We start from the raw sequence: 14,554 nt of genomic DNA on the forward strand, positions 1-14,554 counted from the left end.
AAGCAGAAGATATTAAGAAGAGGTGGCAAGAATACACATAAGAACTATGCAAAAAAGATCTTCATGACCCAGATAATAATGACAGTGTGATCACTTACTTAGAGGCAGACATCCTAGAATGCGAAGTCAAATGGGCCTTAGGAAGCATCACAATGAACAAAACTAGTGGGGGTGATGGAATTCAAACTGAGTTATTTAAAGTCCTAAAAGATGATACTGTGAAAGTGCTGCACTCAATATGCCAGCAAATTTGGAAAACTCAGCAGTGGCCACAGGACTGGAAAAGGTCAGTTTTCATTCCAATGCCAAAGAAAGGCAATGCCAAAGAATGTTCAAACTACCACACAGTTGCACTCATCTCATATGCTTGCAAAGTAATGCTCAAAATTTTCCAAGCCAGGCTTCAACAGTTTGTGAACCATGAACTTCCAGATGTTCAAGCTGGATGTAGAAAAGGCAGAGGAACCAGAGAGCAAATTGCCAGCATCTGCTGGATCATCGAAAAAGCAAGAGATTACAGAAAAACATCTACTTTTGCTTTACTGACTATGCCAAAGCCTTTGACTATGTGGATCACAACAAACTGGAAAATTCTTAAAAAGATGGGAATACCAGAACACCTGACCTGCCTCCTGAGAAATCTGTGTGCAGGTCAAGAAGCAATAGTTAGAACTGGACGCGGAACAACAGACTGGTTCCAAATCAGGAAAGGAGTACTTCAAGGCTATATATTGTCACCCTGATTATTTAACTTATATGCAGAGTACATCATACAACATGCCAGGTTGGATGATGCACAAACTGGAATGAAGACTGCCAGGAGAAATATCAATAACCTCAGATATTCAGATGACACCACCCTTATTGCAGAAAGTGAGAAGAACAAAAGAGCCTCTTGATGAAAGTGAAAGTGGAGCATGAAAAAGTTGGCTTAAATCTCAACATTCAGAAAACTAAGATCAATGTATCTGGTCCCATCACTTCATGGCAAATAGGTGGGGAACAACAGAAACAAGGAGAGACTTTATTTTGGGGGTCCAAAATCACTGCAGATGGTGATTGCAGCCATGAAATTAAAAGACGCTTGCTCCTTGGAAGAAAAGTTATGACCAAACTAGATAGCATATTAAAAACAGATATATTACTTTGTCAACAAAGGTCCGTCTAGTCAAAGCTATGGTTTTTCCAGTAGTCATGTATGGATGTGAGAGCTGGACTATAAAGAAAGCTGAGTGCCAAAGAATGGATACTTTTGAACTGTGGTGTTGAAGAAGACTCTTGAGAGTCCCTTGGACTGCAAGGAGATCCAACCAGTCCATTCTAAAGGACATCAGTCCTAAATATTCATTGGAAGGACTGATGTTGAAGCTGAAACTCTAATACTTTGGCCACCTGATGTGAAGAACTGCTTCATTGGAAAAGACCCTGATGCTGGGAAAGATTGAAGGCAGGAGGTAAATGGGATGACAGAGGATGAGATGGTTGGATGGTATCACTGACTTGATGGACATGAATTTGAGTAAACTCAGGGAGTTGGTGATGGACAGGGAGGCCTGGCGTGCTGCAGTCCATGGGGTTGCAAAGAGCCAGACATGACTGAGTGATTGAACTGAACTAGTGAATACTTAGGTCTTTGCACCAATGAAGAAAATGAAATTGTTAAAAGAACATTTAAACAGAAGAGTTGGAAGTTCAAGTGCTTGAAGATTAAAAACAATATGAAGTACACAAATAAACTTAGTTACAAAACAGAAGGAAACTTGCAGACTTATAACACATTTATGGTTGCCAAGGTGTAGGCTAAGGGGAGGGATAGTTTGGAAGTTTGGAATGGACATGTACACACTGCTGTATTTAAAACAGATAACCAATGAAGACCTACTGCACAGCACAGGGAACTCTGCTCAATATTATGTGACAGCTTGGATGAGAGGAGAGTTTGGGGGAGAATTGATACCTGTATATGTATGGCTAAGTCCCTTCACTATTCACCTGAAAGTATCACAGCATTGTTGATCAGCTTGTTGATTTTTTTAAAAAAGAGTATGAAATGCAGAAGATACCCAAAGGTTGAAAACTAAATGGGTTTCTTCCTCGATGTTGATTACTATATATTCCAGACTAATTGATTCTCTTTTTTGTTTCTAGTCAAACAACATTCATCTTTAAGGACAGAGAAACATGAAACACTATTTTTTTCACCCATCTTCACCCCCTGAGACTAGTTACCCAATTCAGTAAAATTTTAGGTCAACTGCATATGAAAGAGAATACATTCTTTCTGACCCTGGTATCAGTTCACTCAGTCGTGTCTGACTGTTTGTGACCCCATGGACTGCAGCATGCCAGGTTTCCCCATTTATCACCAACTCCCAGAGCTTGATCAAACTCATGTCCACTGAGTCAGTGATGGCATCCAACCATCTCATCCTCTGTCATCCCCTTCTTCTGGTCCTGGAATAAATGTAGCAGAAATAATATAGACAGCACACTCTTAAAAATAAAGAGATATAGTGATCTGTATAAAAACAAATCAGATAACTTGAAAGGAGATTAAAACATAAAGTAAAATCATGTTTCATTTATGGGTAATTTATCACTTTTGTGCTACAAATAGAGTATTTGCTAAAGTTACAATTTTCAGATTTCTAATTTTGCTTTTCTCACTTGTGGCAGATAAGCATAATTTCTTATTAGTGGCAGTATAATTTTGTATGAATATTTATTTTACTAATGGGACATGAGCTGGCAAACTTGTTGTTAAGGGCATTATTATTGTTGAAGCTCCTGCTGCTGCAGTTTTTATTGTGTTTCTTTCTTTTTCTTTTTTTTTAAAGACAAATCATGGGTTTTCCTGGGAGAAAACCAGGGAGAAAATGATGGCTGCACTCTGTTTGAATTCTTTCCCAAAGAACATGAACAACGATTAAGTAAGCATATCTAGGGTACATCATCTGAGTGACTTTATAATCCTTGTCTGCTGATGGGAGCCTTGTTTATGCAGCATTCATATGGGCTGAGGAGAAATGAGATGTGATAAAGATTCATTTCATTTCATCTGCAAAGGTTTCTGCATAGAAAAACAGCCCTTATCCTGCTTAGTGAATTTCAGCTAATGAGATGTTATTTGTCAACTGATTGATAAAACATCAGGGAAAAAAGTACTTTAGATATTAGCTTATTTATCTGTAGTATATGTAAATATCAGTTTATCCAGATATTGCTATTCTAAATAATAACATTATAATGGTTTATAGTTTTGGCTCATAATGCTTTTTTACCTACATGATATTGTTAGACTGTGAGATTCTTGAGAAAGAGATCAGATATTGTACATCTTTGGTTGCCCGATACCTAATAAAGTTTATTTTTTTTCAAAAAGCAAACAAACAAACAAAGCAAAACACTATCTTGGATTGAAAGGGAGAAGTAGGGGGAGGAGCCAAGATGGCAGAGGAGTAGGACGGGGAGACCACTTTCTCTCCTACAAATTCATCAAAAGAACAACTGAACGCAGAGCAAACTTCACAAAACAACTCCTGGTCGCTAGCTGAGTCATCAGGCGCTCAGAAAAGCAGCCCATTGTCTTCGAAAGGAGTGCTGTATAGTTGGAGAAGTCCTGAGACGACAGGAAGAATAAAACTGAAATCCAGAGGCAGGAGACTTAAGCCCAAAACCTGAGAACACCAGAAAACTTCTGACTACATGGAACTTGAAGTAATAAGTGATCGTCCAAAAGCCTCCATACCTACACTGAAACCACCCACCACCCAAGAGCCAATAAGTTTTAGAACAAGACATACCATGCAAATTCTCCATCAACGCAGGAACATAGCCTTGAACGTCAACATACAGGCTGCCCAAGGTCACACCTAACACATAGACCCATCTCAAAACTCATTACTGGGCACTCCATTGCTCTCCAAAGAGAAGAAATCAAGTTCCACGCACCAGAACACCGACGCAAGCTTCCCTAACCGGGAAACCTTGACAAGCCAATCATCTAACCCCTCCCACTGGGTAAAACCTCCTCAATAAAAAGGAACCACAGACCTCCAGAATACAGAAAGCCCACTCCAGACACAGCAATCTAAACAAGATGAAAAGGCAAAGAAATACCCAACAGGTAAAGGAACATGAAAAATTCCCACCAAGTCAAACAAAAGAGGAGGAGATAAGGAATCTACCTGAAAAAGAATGTAGATTAAGGATAATAAAAATGATCCAAAATCTTGAAAACAAAATGGAGTTACAGATAAATAGCCTGGAGACAAAGATTGAAAAGATGCAAGAACTGTTTAATAAAGACCTAGAAGAAATAAAAAAGAGTCAATTAAAAATGAATAATGCAATGAATGAGATTAAAAACACTCTGGAGGGAACCAAGAGTAGAATAACGGAGACAGAAGATAGGATAAGTGAGGTAGAAGATAAAATGGTGGAAATAAATGAAGCAGAGAAGAAAAAAGAAAAAAGAATCAAAAGAAATGAGGACAACCTCAGGGACCTCTGGGACAATGTGAAACATTGCCCCAACATTCGAATCATAGGAGTCCCAGAAGAAGAAGACAAAAAGAAAGACCATGAGAAAATACTCGAGGAGATAATAGCTGAAAACTTCCCTAAAATGGGGAAGGAAATAGCCACCCAAGTCCAAGAAACCCAGAGAGTCCCAAACAGGATAAACCCAAGGCGAAACACCCCGAGACACATATTAATCAAATTAACAAAGATCAAACACAAAGAACAAATATTAAAAGCAGCAAGGGAGAAACAACAAATAACACACAAAGGGATTCCCATAAGGATAACAGCTGATCTTTCAATAGAAACCCTCCAGGCCAGAAGGGAATGGCAGGACATACTGAAAGAAATGAAAGAGAATAACCTACAACCCAGATTACTGTATCCAGCAAGGATCTCATTCAGATATGAAGGAGAATTCAAAAGCTTTACAGACAAGCAAAAGCTGAGAGAATTCAGCACCACCAAACCAGCTCTTCAACAAATGCTAAAGGATCTTCTCTAGACAGGAAATGCAGAAAGGTTGTATAAACGTGAACCCAAAACAACAAAGTAAATGGCAACGGGACCACACCTATCAATAATTACCTTAAATGTAAATGGGTTGAATGCCCCAACCAAAAGACAAAGATTGGCTGAAGGGATACAAAAACAAGACCCCTATATATGCTGTCTACAAGAGACCCACCTCAAAACAAGAGATACATACAGACTAAAAGTGAAGGGCTGGAGAAAAATATTTCACGCAAATGGAGACCAAAAGAGAGCAGGAGTCGCAATACTCATATCAGATAAAATAGACTTTCAAATAAAGGATGTGAAAAGAGACAAAGAAGGACACTACATAATGTTCAAAGGATCAATGCAAGAAGAAGATATAACAATTATAAATATATATACACCCAACATAGGAGCACCACAATATGTACAGCAAACGCTAACGAGTATGAAAGAGGAAATTAATAGTAACACAATAATAGTGGGAGACTTTAATACGCCACTCACAACTATGGATAGATCAACTAAACAGAAAATTAACAAGGAAACACAAACCTTGAATGACACAATGGACCAGCTAGACCTAATTGATATCTATAGGACATTTCACCCCAAAACAATCAACTTCACCTTTTTCTCAAGTGCACACGGAACCTTCTCCAGAATAGATCACATCCTGGGCCATAAATCTGGTCTTGGAAAATTAAAAAAATCTGAAATCATTCCAGTCATCTTTTCTGACCACAGTGCAGTAAGATTAGATCTCAATTACAGGAAAAAAAATTGTTAAAAATTCAAACATATGGAGGCTAAATAACACACTTCTGAATAACCAAGAAATCATAGAAGAAATCAAAAAAGAAATCAAAATATGTAAAGAAATGAATGAAAATGAAAACACAACAACCCAAAACCTATGGGACACTGTAAAAGCGGTGCTAAGGGGAAGGTTCATAGCATTACAGGCTTACATCAAGAAACAAGAAAAAAGCCAAATAAATAACCTAACTCTACACTTAAAGCAATTAGAGAAGGAAGAAATGAAGAACTCCAGGGTTAGCAGAAGGAAAGAAATCTTAAAAATCAGGGCATAAATAAATGCAAAAGAAACTTAAGAGACCATAGCAAAAATCAACAAAGCTAAAAGCTGGTTTTTTGAAAAAATAAACAAAATTGACAAACCATTAGCAAGACTCATTAAGAAACAAAGAGAGAAGAACCAAATTAACAAAATTAGAAACGAAAATGGAGAGATCACAACAGACAACACTGAAATACAAAGGATCATAAGAGACTACTACCAGCAGCTCTATGCCAATAAAATGGACAACTTGGATGAAATGAACAAATTCTTAAAAAAGTATAACTTTCCAAAACTGAACCAGGAAGAAATAGAAGATCTTAACAGACCCATCACAAGCAAGGAAATCGAAACTGTAATCAGAAATCTTCCAGCAAACAAAAGCCCAGGACCAGATGGCTTCACAGCTGAACTCTACCAAAAATTTAGAGAAGAGCTAATACCTATCTTACTCAAACTCTTCCAGAAAATTGCAGAGGAAGGTAAACTTCCAAACTCATTCTATGAGGCCACCATCACCCTAATTCCAAAACCAGACAAAGATGCCACAAAAAAAGAAAACTACAGGCCAATATCACTGATGAACATAGATGCAAAAATCCTTAACAAAATTCTAGCAAACAGAATCCAACAACATATTTAAAAAATCATACACCATGACCAAGTGGGCTTTATCCCAGGAATGCAAGGATTCTTTAATATCCGCAAATCAATCAATGTAATACACCACATTAACAAATTGAAAGATAAAAACCATATGATTATCTCAATAGATACAGAGAAAGCCTTTGACAAAATTCAACATCCATTTATGATTAAAACTCTCCAGAAAGCAGGAATAGAAGGAACATACCTCAACATAATAAAAGCTATATATGACAAACCCACAGCAAGTATCACCCTCAATGGTGAAAAATTGAAAGCATTTCCCCTGAAATCAGGAACAAGACAAGGGTGCCCACTCTCACCACTACTATTCAACATAGTGTTGGAAGTTTTGGCCACAGCAATCAGAGCCGAAAAAGAAGTAAAAGGAATCCAGATAGAAAAAGAAGAAGTGAAACTCTCACTATTTGCAGATGACATGATCCTCTACATAGAAAACCCTAAAGACTCTTCCAGAAAATTACTAGAGCTAATCAATGAATATAGTAAAGTTGCAGGATATAAAATTAACACACAGAAATCCCTTGCATTCCTATATACTAGCAATGAAAAAACAGAAAGAGAAATTAAGGAAACAATACCATTCACCATTGCAACAAAAAGAATAAAATACTTAGGAGTATATCTACCTAAAGAAACAAAAGACCTATACATAGAAAACTATAAAACATTGATGAAAGAAATCAAAGAGGACACAAACAGATAGAGAAACATACCGTGCTCATGGATTGGAAGAATCAATATTGTCAAAATGGCTATTCTACCCAAAGCAATCTATAGATTCAATGCAATCCCTATCAAGCTAGCAACGGTATTTTTCACAGAACTAGAACAAATAATTTCACAATTTGTATGGAAATACAAAAAACCTCAAATAGCCAAAGTAATCTTGAGAAAGAAGAATGGAACTGGAGGAATCAACCTGCCTGACTTCAGGCTCTACTACAAAGCCACAGTCATCAAGACAGTATGGTACTGGCACAAAGACAGAAATATAGATCAATGGAACAGAATAGAAAGCCCAGAGATAAATCCACACACTTATGGACACCTTATCTTTGACAAAGGAGGCAAGGATATACAATGGAAAAAAGACAACCTCTTTAACAAGTGGTGCTGGGAAAACTGGCCAACCACTTGTAAAAGAATGAAACTAGAACACTTTCTAACACCATACACAAAAATAAACTCAAAATGGACTAAAGATCTAAATGTAAGACCAGAAACTATAAAACTCCTAGAGGAGAACATAGGCAAAACACTCTCCGACATAAGTGACAGCAAGATCCTCTATGACCCACCTCCCAGAATATTGGAAATAAAAGCAAAACTAAACAAATGGGACCTAATGAAACTTAAAAGCTTTTGCACTACAAAGGAAACTATAAGTAAGGTGAAAAGACAGCCCTCAGATTGGGAGAAAATAATAGCAAATGAAGCAACAAAGGATTAATCTCAAAAATATACAAGCAACTCCTGCAGCTCAATCCCAGAAAAATAAATGACCCAATCAAAAAATGGGCCAAAGAACTAAACAGACATTTCTCCAAAGAAGACATACAGATGGCTAACAAACACATGAAAAGATGCTCAACATCACTCATTATTAGAGAAATGCAAATCAAAACCACAATGAGGTACCATTACACGCCAGTCAGGATGTCTGCTATTCACAAGTCTACAAGCAATAAATGCTGGAGAGGGTGTGGAGAAAAGGGAACCCTCTTACACTGTTGGTGGGAATGCAAACTACTACAGCCACTATGGAAAACAGTGTGGAGATTTCTTAAAAAACTGGAAATAGAACTGCCATATGACCCAGCAATCCCACTTCTGGGCATACACACTGAGGAAACCAGATCTGAAAGAGACACGTGCACACCAATGTTCATTGCAGCACTGTTTATAATAGCCAGGACATGGAAGCAACCTAGATGCCCATCAGCAGACGAATGGATAAGGAAGCTGTGGTACATATACACCATGGAATATTACTGAGCCATCAAAAAGAATTCATTTGAATCAGTTCTAATGAGATGGATGAAACTGGAGCCCATTATACAGAGTGAAGTAAGCCAGAAAGATAAAGAACATTACAGCATACTAACACATATATGTGGAATTTAGAAAGATGGTAACGATAACCCTATATGCAAAACAGAAAAAGAGACACAGAAATACAGAACAGACTTTTGAACTCTGTGGGAGAAGGTGAGGGTGGGATGTTTCGAAAGAACAGCATGTATATTATCTATGGTGAAACAGATCACCAGCCCAGGTGGGATGCATGAGACAAGTGCTCGGGCCTGGTGCACTGGGAAGACCCAGAGGAATCGGGTGGAGAGGGAGGTGGGAGGGGGGATCGGGATGGGGAATACGTGTAAATCTATGGCTGATTCATATCAATGTATGACAAAACCCACTGAAATGTTGTGAAGTAATTAGCCTCCAACTAATAAAAAAAAAAAAAGAAAAAAAAAGAAAGGGAGAAGGGGACGACAGAGGATGAGATGGTTGGATGGCATCACTGGCTCAATAGACATGAATTTGAGCCAGCTCCGGGAGACAGTGAAGGACAGGGAAAGATGGTGTGCTGCAGTCCACTGCATCACAAAATGTCGGACACAACTGAAAACGACAAAAATTTGGCCTGTTTTGAACTGTAAATAACTGAAATTATATTATATACAGTCATCTGTGTCTAGTTTTTGTCACTCAATGTTATATTTATGAGATTCATCCATTTCATTCATTTGTATGACTGTGTATGAATATACAAATATTTTGTTGTTGTCACTCAGTCGCTAAGTTATGTCCAAGTCTTTGGGACCCCATGGACCTGCAGCATGACAGGCTTCCCTGTCCTTCACTATCTCCTGGAGTTTGCTCAAAATTCATGTTCATTAAGTCAATGATGCCATCCAACCACTTCATCTTCTGTCATCCCCTTCTCTTCCTGCCTTCAATCCTTCCCAGCATCAGGGTCTTTTCCAAACATTTACATATACATTATGCTGCTGGTAGGCATTTTGGTTATTAGCTGTTGTGAATTACAATGCCATGAACTTTTATATATAGGTCTCTTGGTGTACACATGAGGAAATTTTTGTTGGGTGCATAAGCAGGTGGCCAGAATTGCTGGATTGTAGGTTATGTTTGTGTTCAAATCTTGAAAATGGTGCCAAGCATTTCCAAAGGTAATGGACCAATTTATAATCCCATGAGCTGAGAATGAGAGCAGGCACCATATCCTTCCTTGCTAACCCTTAGTATTGTCAGAGTTTTAACCTAAAGTCTTCTGATGAATATGTAGAAGTGTCTCACTGAGGTTTTCACGGGAATTTCCATGACGACTAATGAGGTTGAGTATCCTTTCATATGTTTATCGGCATTTGAATATCCTCTTTTTTATACAAAGTGCCTGTTCAAGTCTCTAACTCACTTTGTTTATTAGGTTTCTTGTCTTTTTCTAATTGTCATTTCTGATAGTTATATTATGGATATTAGCCTTGCTAGTTATACAAATTGCAAATGACTTCCCTGCGCACCCTCTCTGTACCCTTATTTTCACTCTCAGAAAGGTAAAGGCTGTGTGCGTGCATGCATGAGCGTTCAGTCACTCAGTCGTGTCCAACTCTTTGTGACCCCATGGACTGTAGCCCACCAGCCTCATCTGTCCATGGGATTTTCCAGGCAGGAATACTGGAGTGGGTTGCCATTTCCTTTTTGTTTAATGTTTAAATAGCTACATAATCTTTCTTTTGGCTAGTGTTTTCCTCTGCATATATTTTACATCTTTAAAATTTTTACCTGATCTGTAAACTTAATTTTAAATGTGTTTCCTGAAAGCAAAATACTTATGCTTTAAAAATATTCATCCAAAGATCTCTGCCTTTCATTTGGATTACTGAGGCCATTTTGCATAAATATTAACAGGTCTGCAATTCATCATCTGCAATTTATTATCAAATGAAAAATTTAAAATATAATAGCAAAAGCTGAGTAAGACAATACATTAGAAAAGTTTCTCTTGAAAAAGAGAAGTGTTGGAGGAAATGTTGGTTATGGTTGAATGAAGGGACAAAACAGGATTAAAAAAAGGAAAAAAGGCAAAACAAGAAAAAAGTGGTAGAAGGAGGTAACTTTCTACCAAACTTGATGGAATAAGGACTCTTCCTTGTGGGTATGTAGAGAAAAACAGATCAGGTAGGAGGTGTGGGAATACATGACGGAGAAAGATAACTGTTAGACTAAGAACTCGTATCTGTTTTAAAGACAACGTAGAAACACTGAAAATACTTGCCATGGTTGATTGTACCTATCTTTAAAAGAGATCAAAGTTCTAGCAACTCATCTGGCCTCAACTTTTTTTTTTTTTAAATTAAACTTTTCAGTGTAACATATAAATCAAACGGGCTTCCCAGGTGGTGCTAGTGGTAAAGAACCCACCTGCCAATGCAGGAGACGAAAGAGACACAGGATCCAATCCCCAGGTCAGGAAGATCCCCTAGAGTAGGAAATAGCAACCCACTCCAGTATTCTTGCTTGGAGAATCCCATGCACAGAGGAGCTGCCTGGTGGGCTACAGTTCATGTTGTTGCAGTCAGACATGTCTGAGCATGCACACAATCACAGGAGACGCCAGGGAGGCATTCGTGGTCATACGATCAGTACAGTCATTGAGGACCGCATGCTCTGAAAGGAGCCTGTGTTTGAGATTTATGGCTCAACAATCTCCATCTCAGAATTCTTAATCATTTTATCTTTGGGTTTGTGTTGTGTAAGTGCAAAGTGACGGATAACAGAGTGTTCTCTGGGGACTTAGAGCCTCTTTGCCTCCTTGGGATGGGTGCTCCCTGTCACTGCCTACTGAACACTGCTGCTCTTCCCACCAGACTGGGGACTGGACCCTCAGAGGATGGAGTCATACCCTCTGTTCCACACACCTTGTGAGTACCTCCTGCCCAATCAGCATGACCTTAAACAGCAAACAGAAAACATCATGACAAGTGAAGACATCTCACCGTAGAAGCCTCTTTTCCCTTCGTTCCTGCTTTTAGAAGAAGGGGCCTCACATTTTCATTTTGCTCCAGGCTTATAAATTATGTAGTCAGACACAGGTTGTTTCGTGTGTTGTTTGTTGAGCTCACGCTGTCATTTTCTTTATCATCTGTATCTGAAGCATCATTCAAATACATTCTTCTGTTTTGTTTTGTTTTCAAAACACACAATGCTTTCAGAGCTCCTACATACAATTTATATGCTACTGTGGGTGTTGACAGTTTAGTGAGCACTGCTGTATGTATCGATTCATTTCTGCCTCCCGAGTCAAAGCGAAAGTGCTTTGGGGGAAATATCATCATTCTTGCTCTGCAGAGAAATCTGTGGGTGACTCAGGGTTTCTCATGAATAAGTGGCTGAACTGGGGCTTGAGTAGCTGTTCTAATTGTAAGAACAGTTTTCTTCCTGTTAAACTGCATCTCACTTTTACAAAGGAGCATCTTCTTATGTGCATATTATTTTGGCTGCGTTGGGTCTTAAATGTGTATGTGGTACCTTCAGTCTTCTCCTTGCATAGAGGCGTATGAACTCTTAGTTGAGGCGTGTGGGATGTAGTTTCCTGACCAGGGATCAAACCTGGGCCCCCTGCATTGGGAGTGTGAAGTCTTTAGCCACTGGATCACCAGGGAAGTCCCTAGAATACATCTTTTCCTATATATATATATATAAAAAAAAAACCTTTTATTTTGTATTGGGGTAGAACAGATTAACAATGTTGTGATAGTTTCCGTTGAACAGCAGTTAGACTCAGCCATACATATACATGTGTCCATTCTGCCTCAAACTCCCCTCCCATCCAGGCTGCCACATAACACTAAGCAGAATTTCATGTGTTATTCCATGTGCTATACAGTAGGTCCTTATTAGTTATCCATTTTAAGTATAGCTATGTGAATATGACCATCCAAACTCCCTAACTATCTCATTCCCAGGAACCCTAAGTTTGTTCCTTAAGTTTGGGAGTCTCTTTCTGTTTTCTAAGCAAGTTTGTTTGTATTATTTCTTTTTAGATTTTATATAAGGGATGCCATATATTTCTCCTTCTCTGTCTGACTTACTTCATTCAATATGATGAGGTCCATCTGTGAACCTCACTTTTAAGAAGGCATCTTTTTGGATATCATAGAGGAAGTTTTTGTGTCCAGTATGGGCTGTGGAATTTCCACATTGCTTTTTCAGGAGAGGTACTAATTACATGCAAGACTTGCTAACATTCTTTATTCACATAGCACTTTGGTGCCAGTTTTACAATGTTTTCAACCACAAGGAAAGAAACAAGTAGCTATAAGTGGGTAATTAGAACTGTACTGGGAGTTTTAGAAGTGGGTGGAATGTCCTTAAGATCTGAACATCTGGTTGTTCTACTTAGTGAGCAATAAGTGATTAAGGCATTGCTGACACCCGTTAGCAAAATATGTTCTACAGCTCCGGTTTATGTGATTTTTGTTTTTAAGAGGACCAATGACAAAAACATAGAAATAATCTAAAATATGACTAATTCACATAATTTTGCTTCCCCTTGTCAATCCGTCCTTTTTTAAGATTTGTTTTTATTTATTTGTTTATTAATTTTAATATTTATTTATTTATTTGGCTGCACTGGGTCTTAGCTGTGGCATGTGAGATCTAGTTCCCTGGGCCTCCTGCATTGGGAACACAGAGTCTTAGCCACTGGACCACCAGGTAAATCCCAATCCATCCTTTTTAGTATTCATGCAGTATATTGAAATGTCTACTTAGTAACAGTGATCATGATCATGGCTAGATCTGCAGTCTCCTCTAGGGACATCCCAAGATTCTTCCTCATACCTTGCTTTTCTTTCCATGGCACTTCATCTTTAGTAGTTAGGAACTCAATTCACTTATTATCTGTTGGCACCATTAACATGACAAAAAGGTAAATTATAACAAAATAATTATGCCATAGTAATAGCAGTGCTGAAGGCAAATAGGAGGGTAGCTTCATTTCAAAATTATTTCTTTCCCAAATTTTCTGTTTATTTTGGAGCACATACAAAAGCTATTGGGTGCTTTCTATGTTTTTCTTTCCATAAGGCAGTAATATTTACTGTCCTGTAAATGGAATAATTGTATAAAAGGGAAGGGTAGGGCTGTTAACCAGATGCTTGGACATTACCTTCCTGTTTGGTAGAAACTGGGCCACTGGGTTATAGAATAAGAAAGTTAGATTTTGCCAAAAAGAGTATGGAAAACAGAAAGAAAGAAAATTCTTGACACCTTGCTGCACACCTGCATCCCCTGAGGCTCCCTGAAGCTTCAAAGCTGGTTCTAGCTTGTTGACCACTTCCCACGTCAAGCGGGGAGGGTGTTTTCTCCAAACACAGCCTTCCTCCAGCACCATCTCAAACAACCAACCTGAATGGCAGTGATAATGATCAAGGGAGGAAGTCACACCCACTGGGAGACCCCTTCCATCCTTGAGGGGCTGAATCTGAGAGATTTTCCATAAGGGCTCTGGGTGGTCCCCAGTAGACAGAACACTAGTTGCCCACAGTGGTAACCAGCTTGTGCACATGCACTGCATTGAAATTTCTCTCTTTCATGCCTTCCCCACTTCCTTCCTTGTGCTCCCTAGGGTCACCTCCTAACTACCTGTCCCCAAGTCCTTTGATGAGGGTGTGATCTTTGAGAAGGTCACTGTTGAGAAGGTCACTGTCCCAATGATCAGTGTAGTTAAAGTGGCTTGAAAACATTTCATTACAG

Source organism: Cervus elaphus, chromosome 21, assembly GCF_910594005.1.
Source record: "Cervus elaphus chromosome 21, mCerEla1.1, whole genome shotgun sequence".
NCBI lineage: Eukaryota > Metazoa > Chordata > Mammalia > Artiodactyla > Cervidae > Cervus > Cervus elaphus.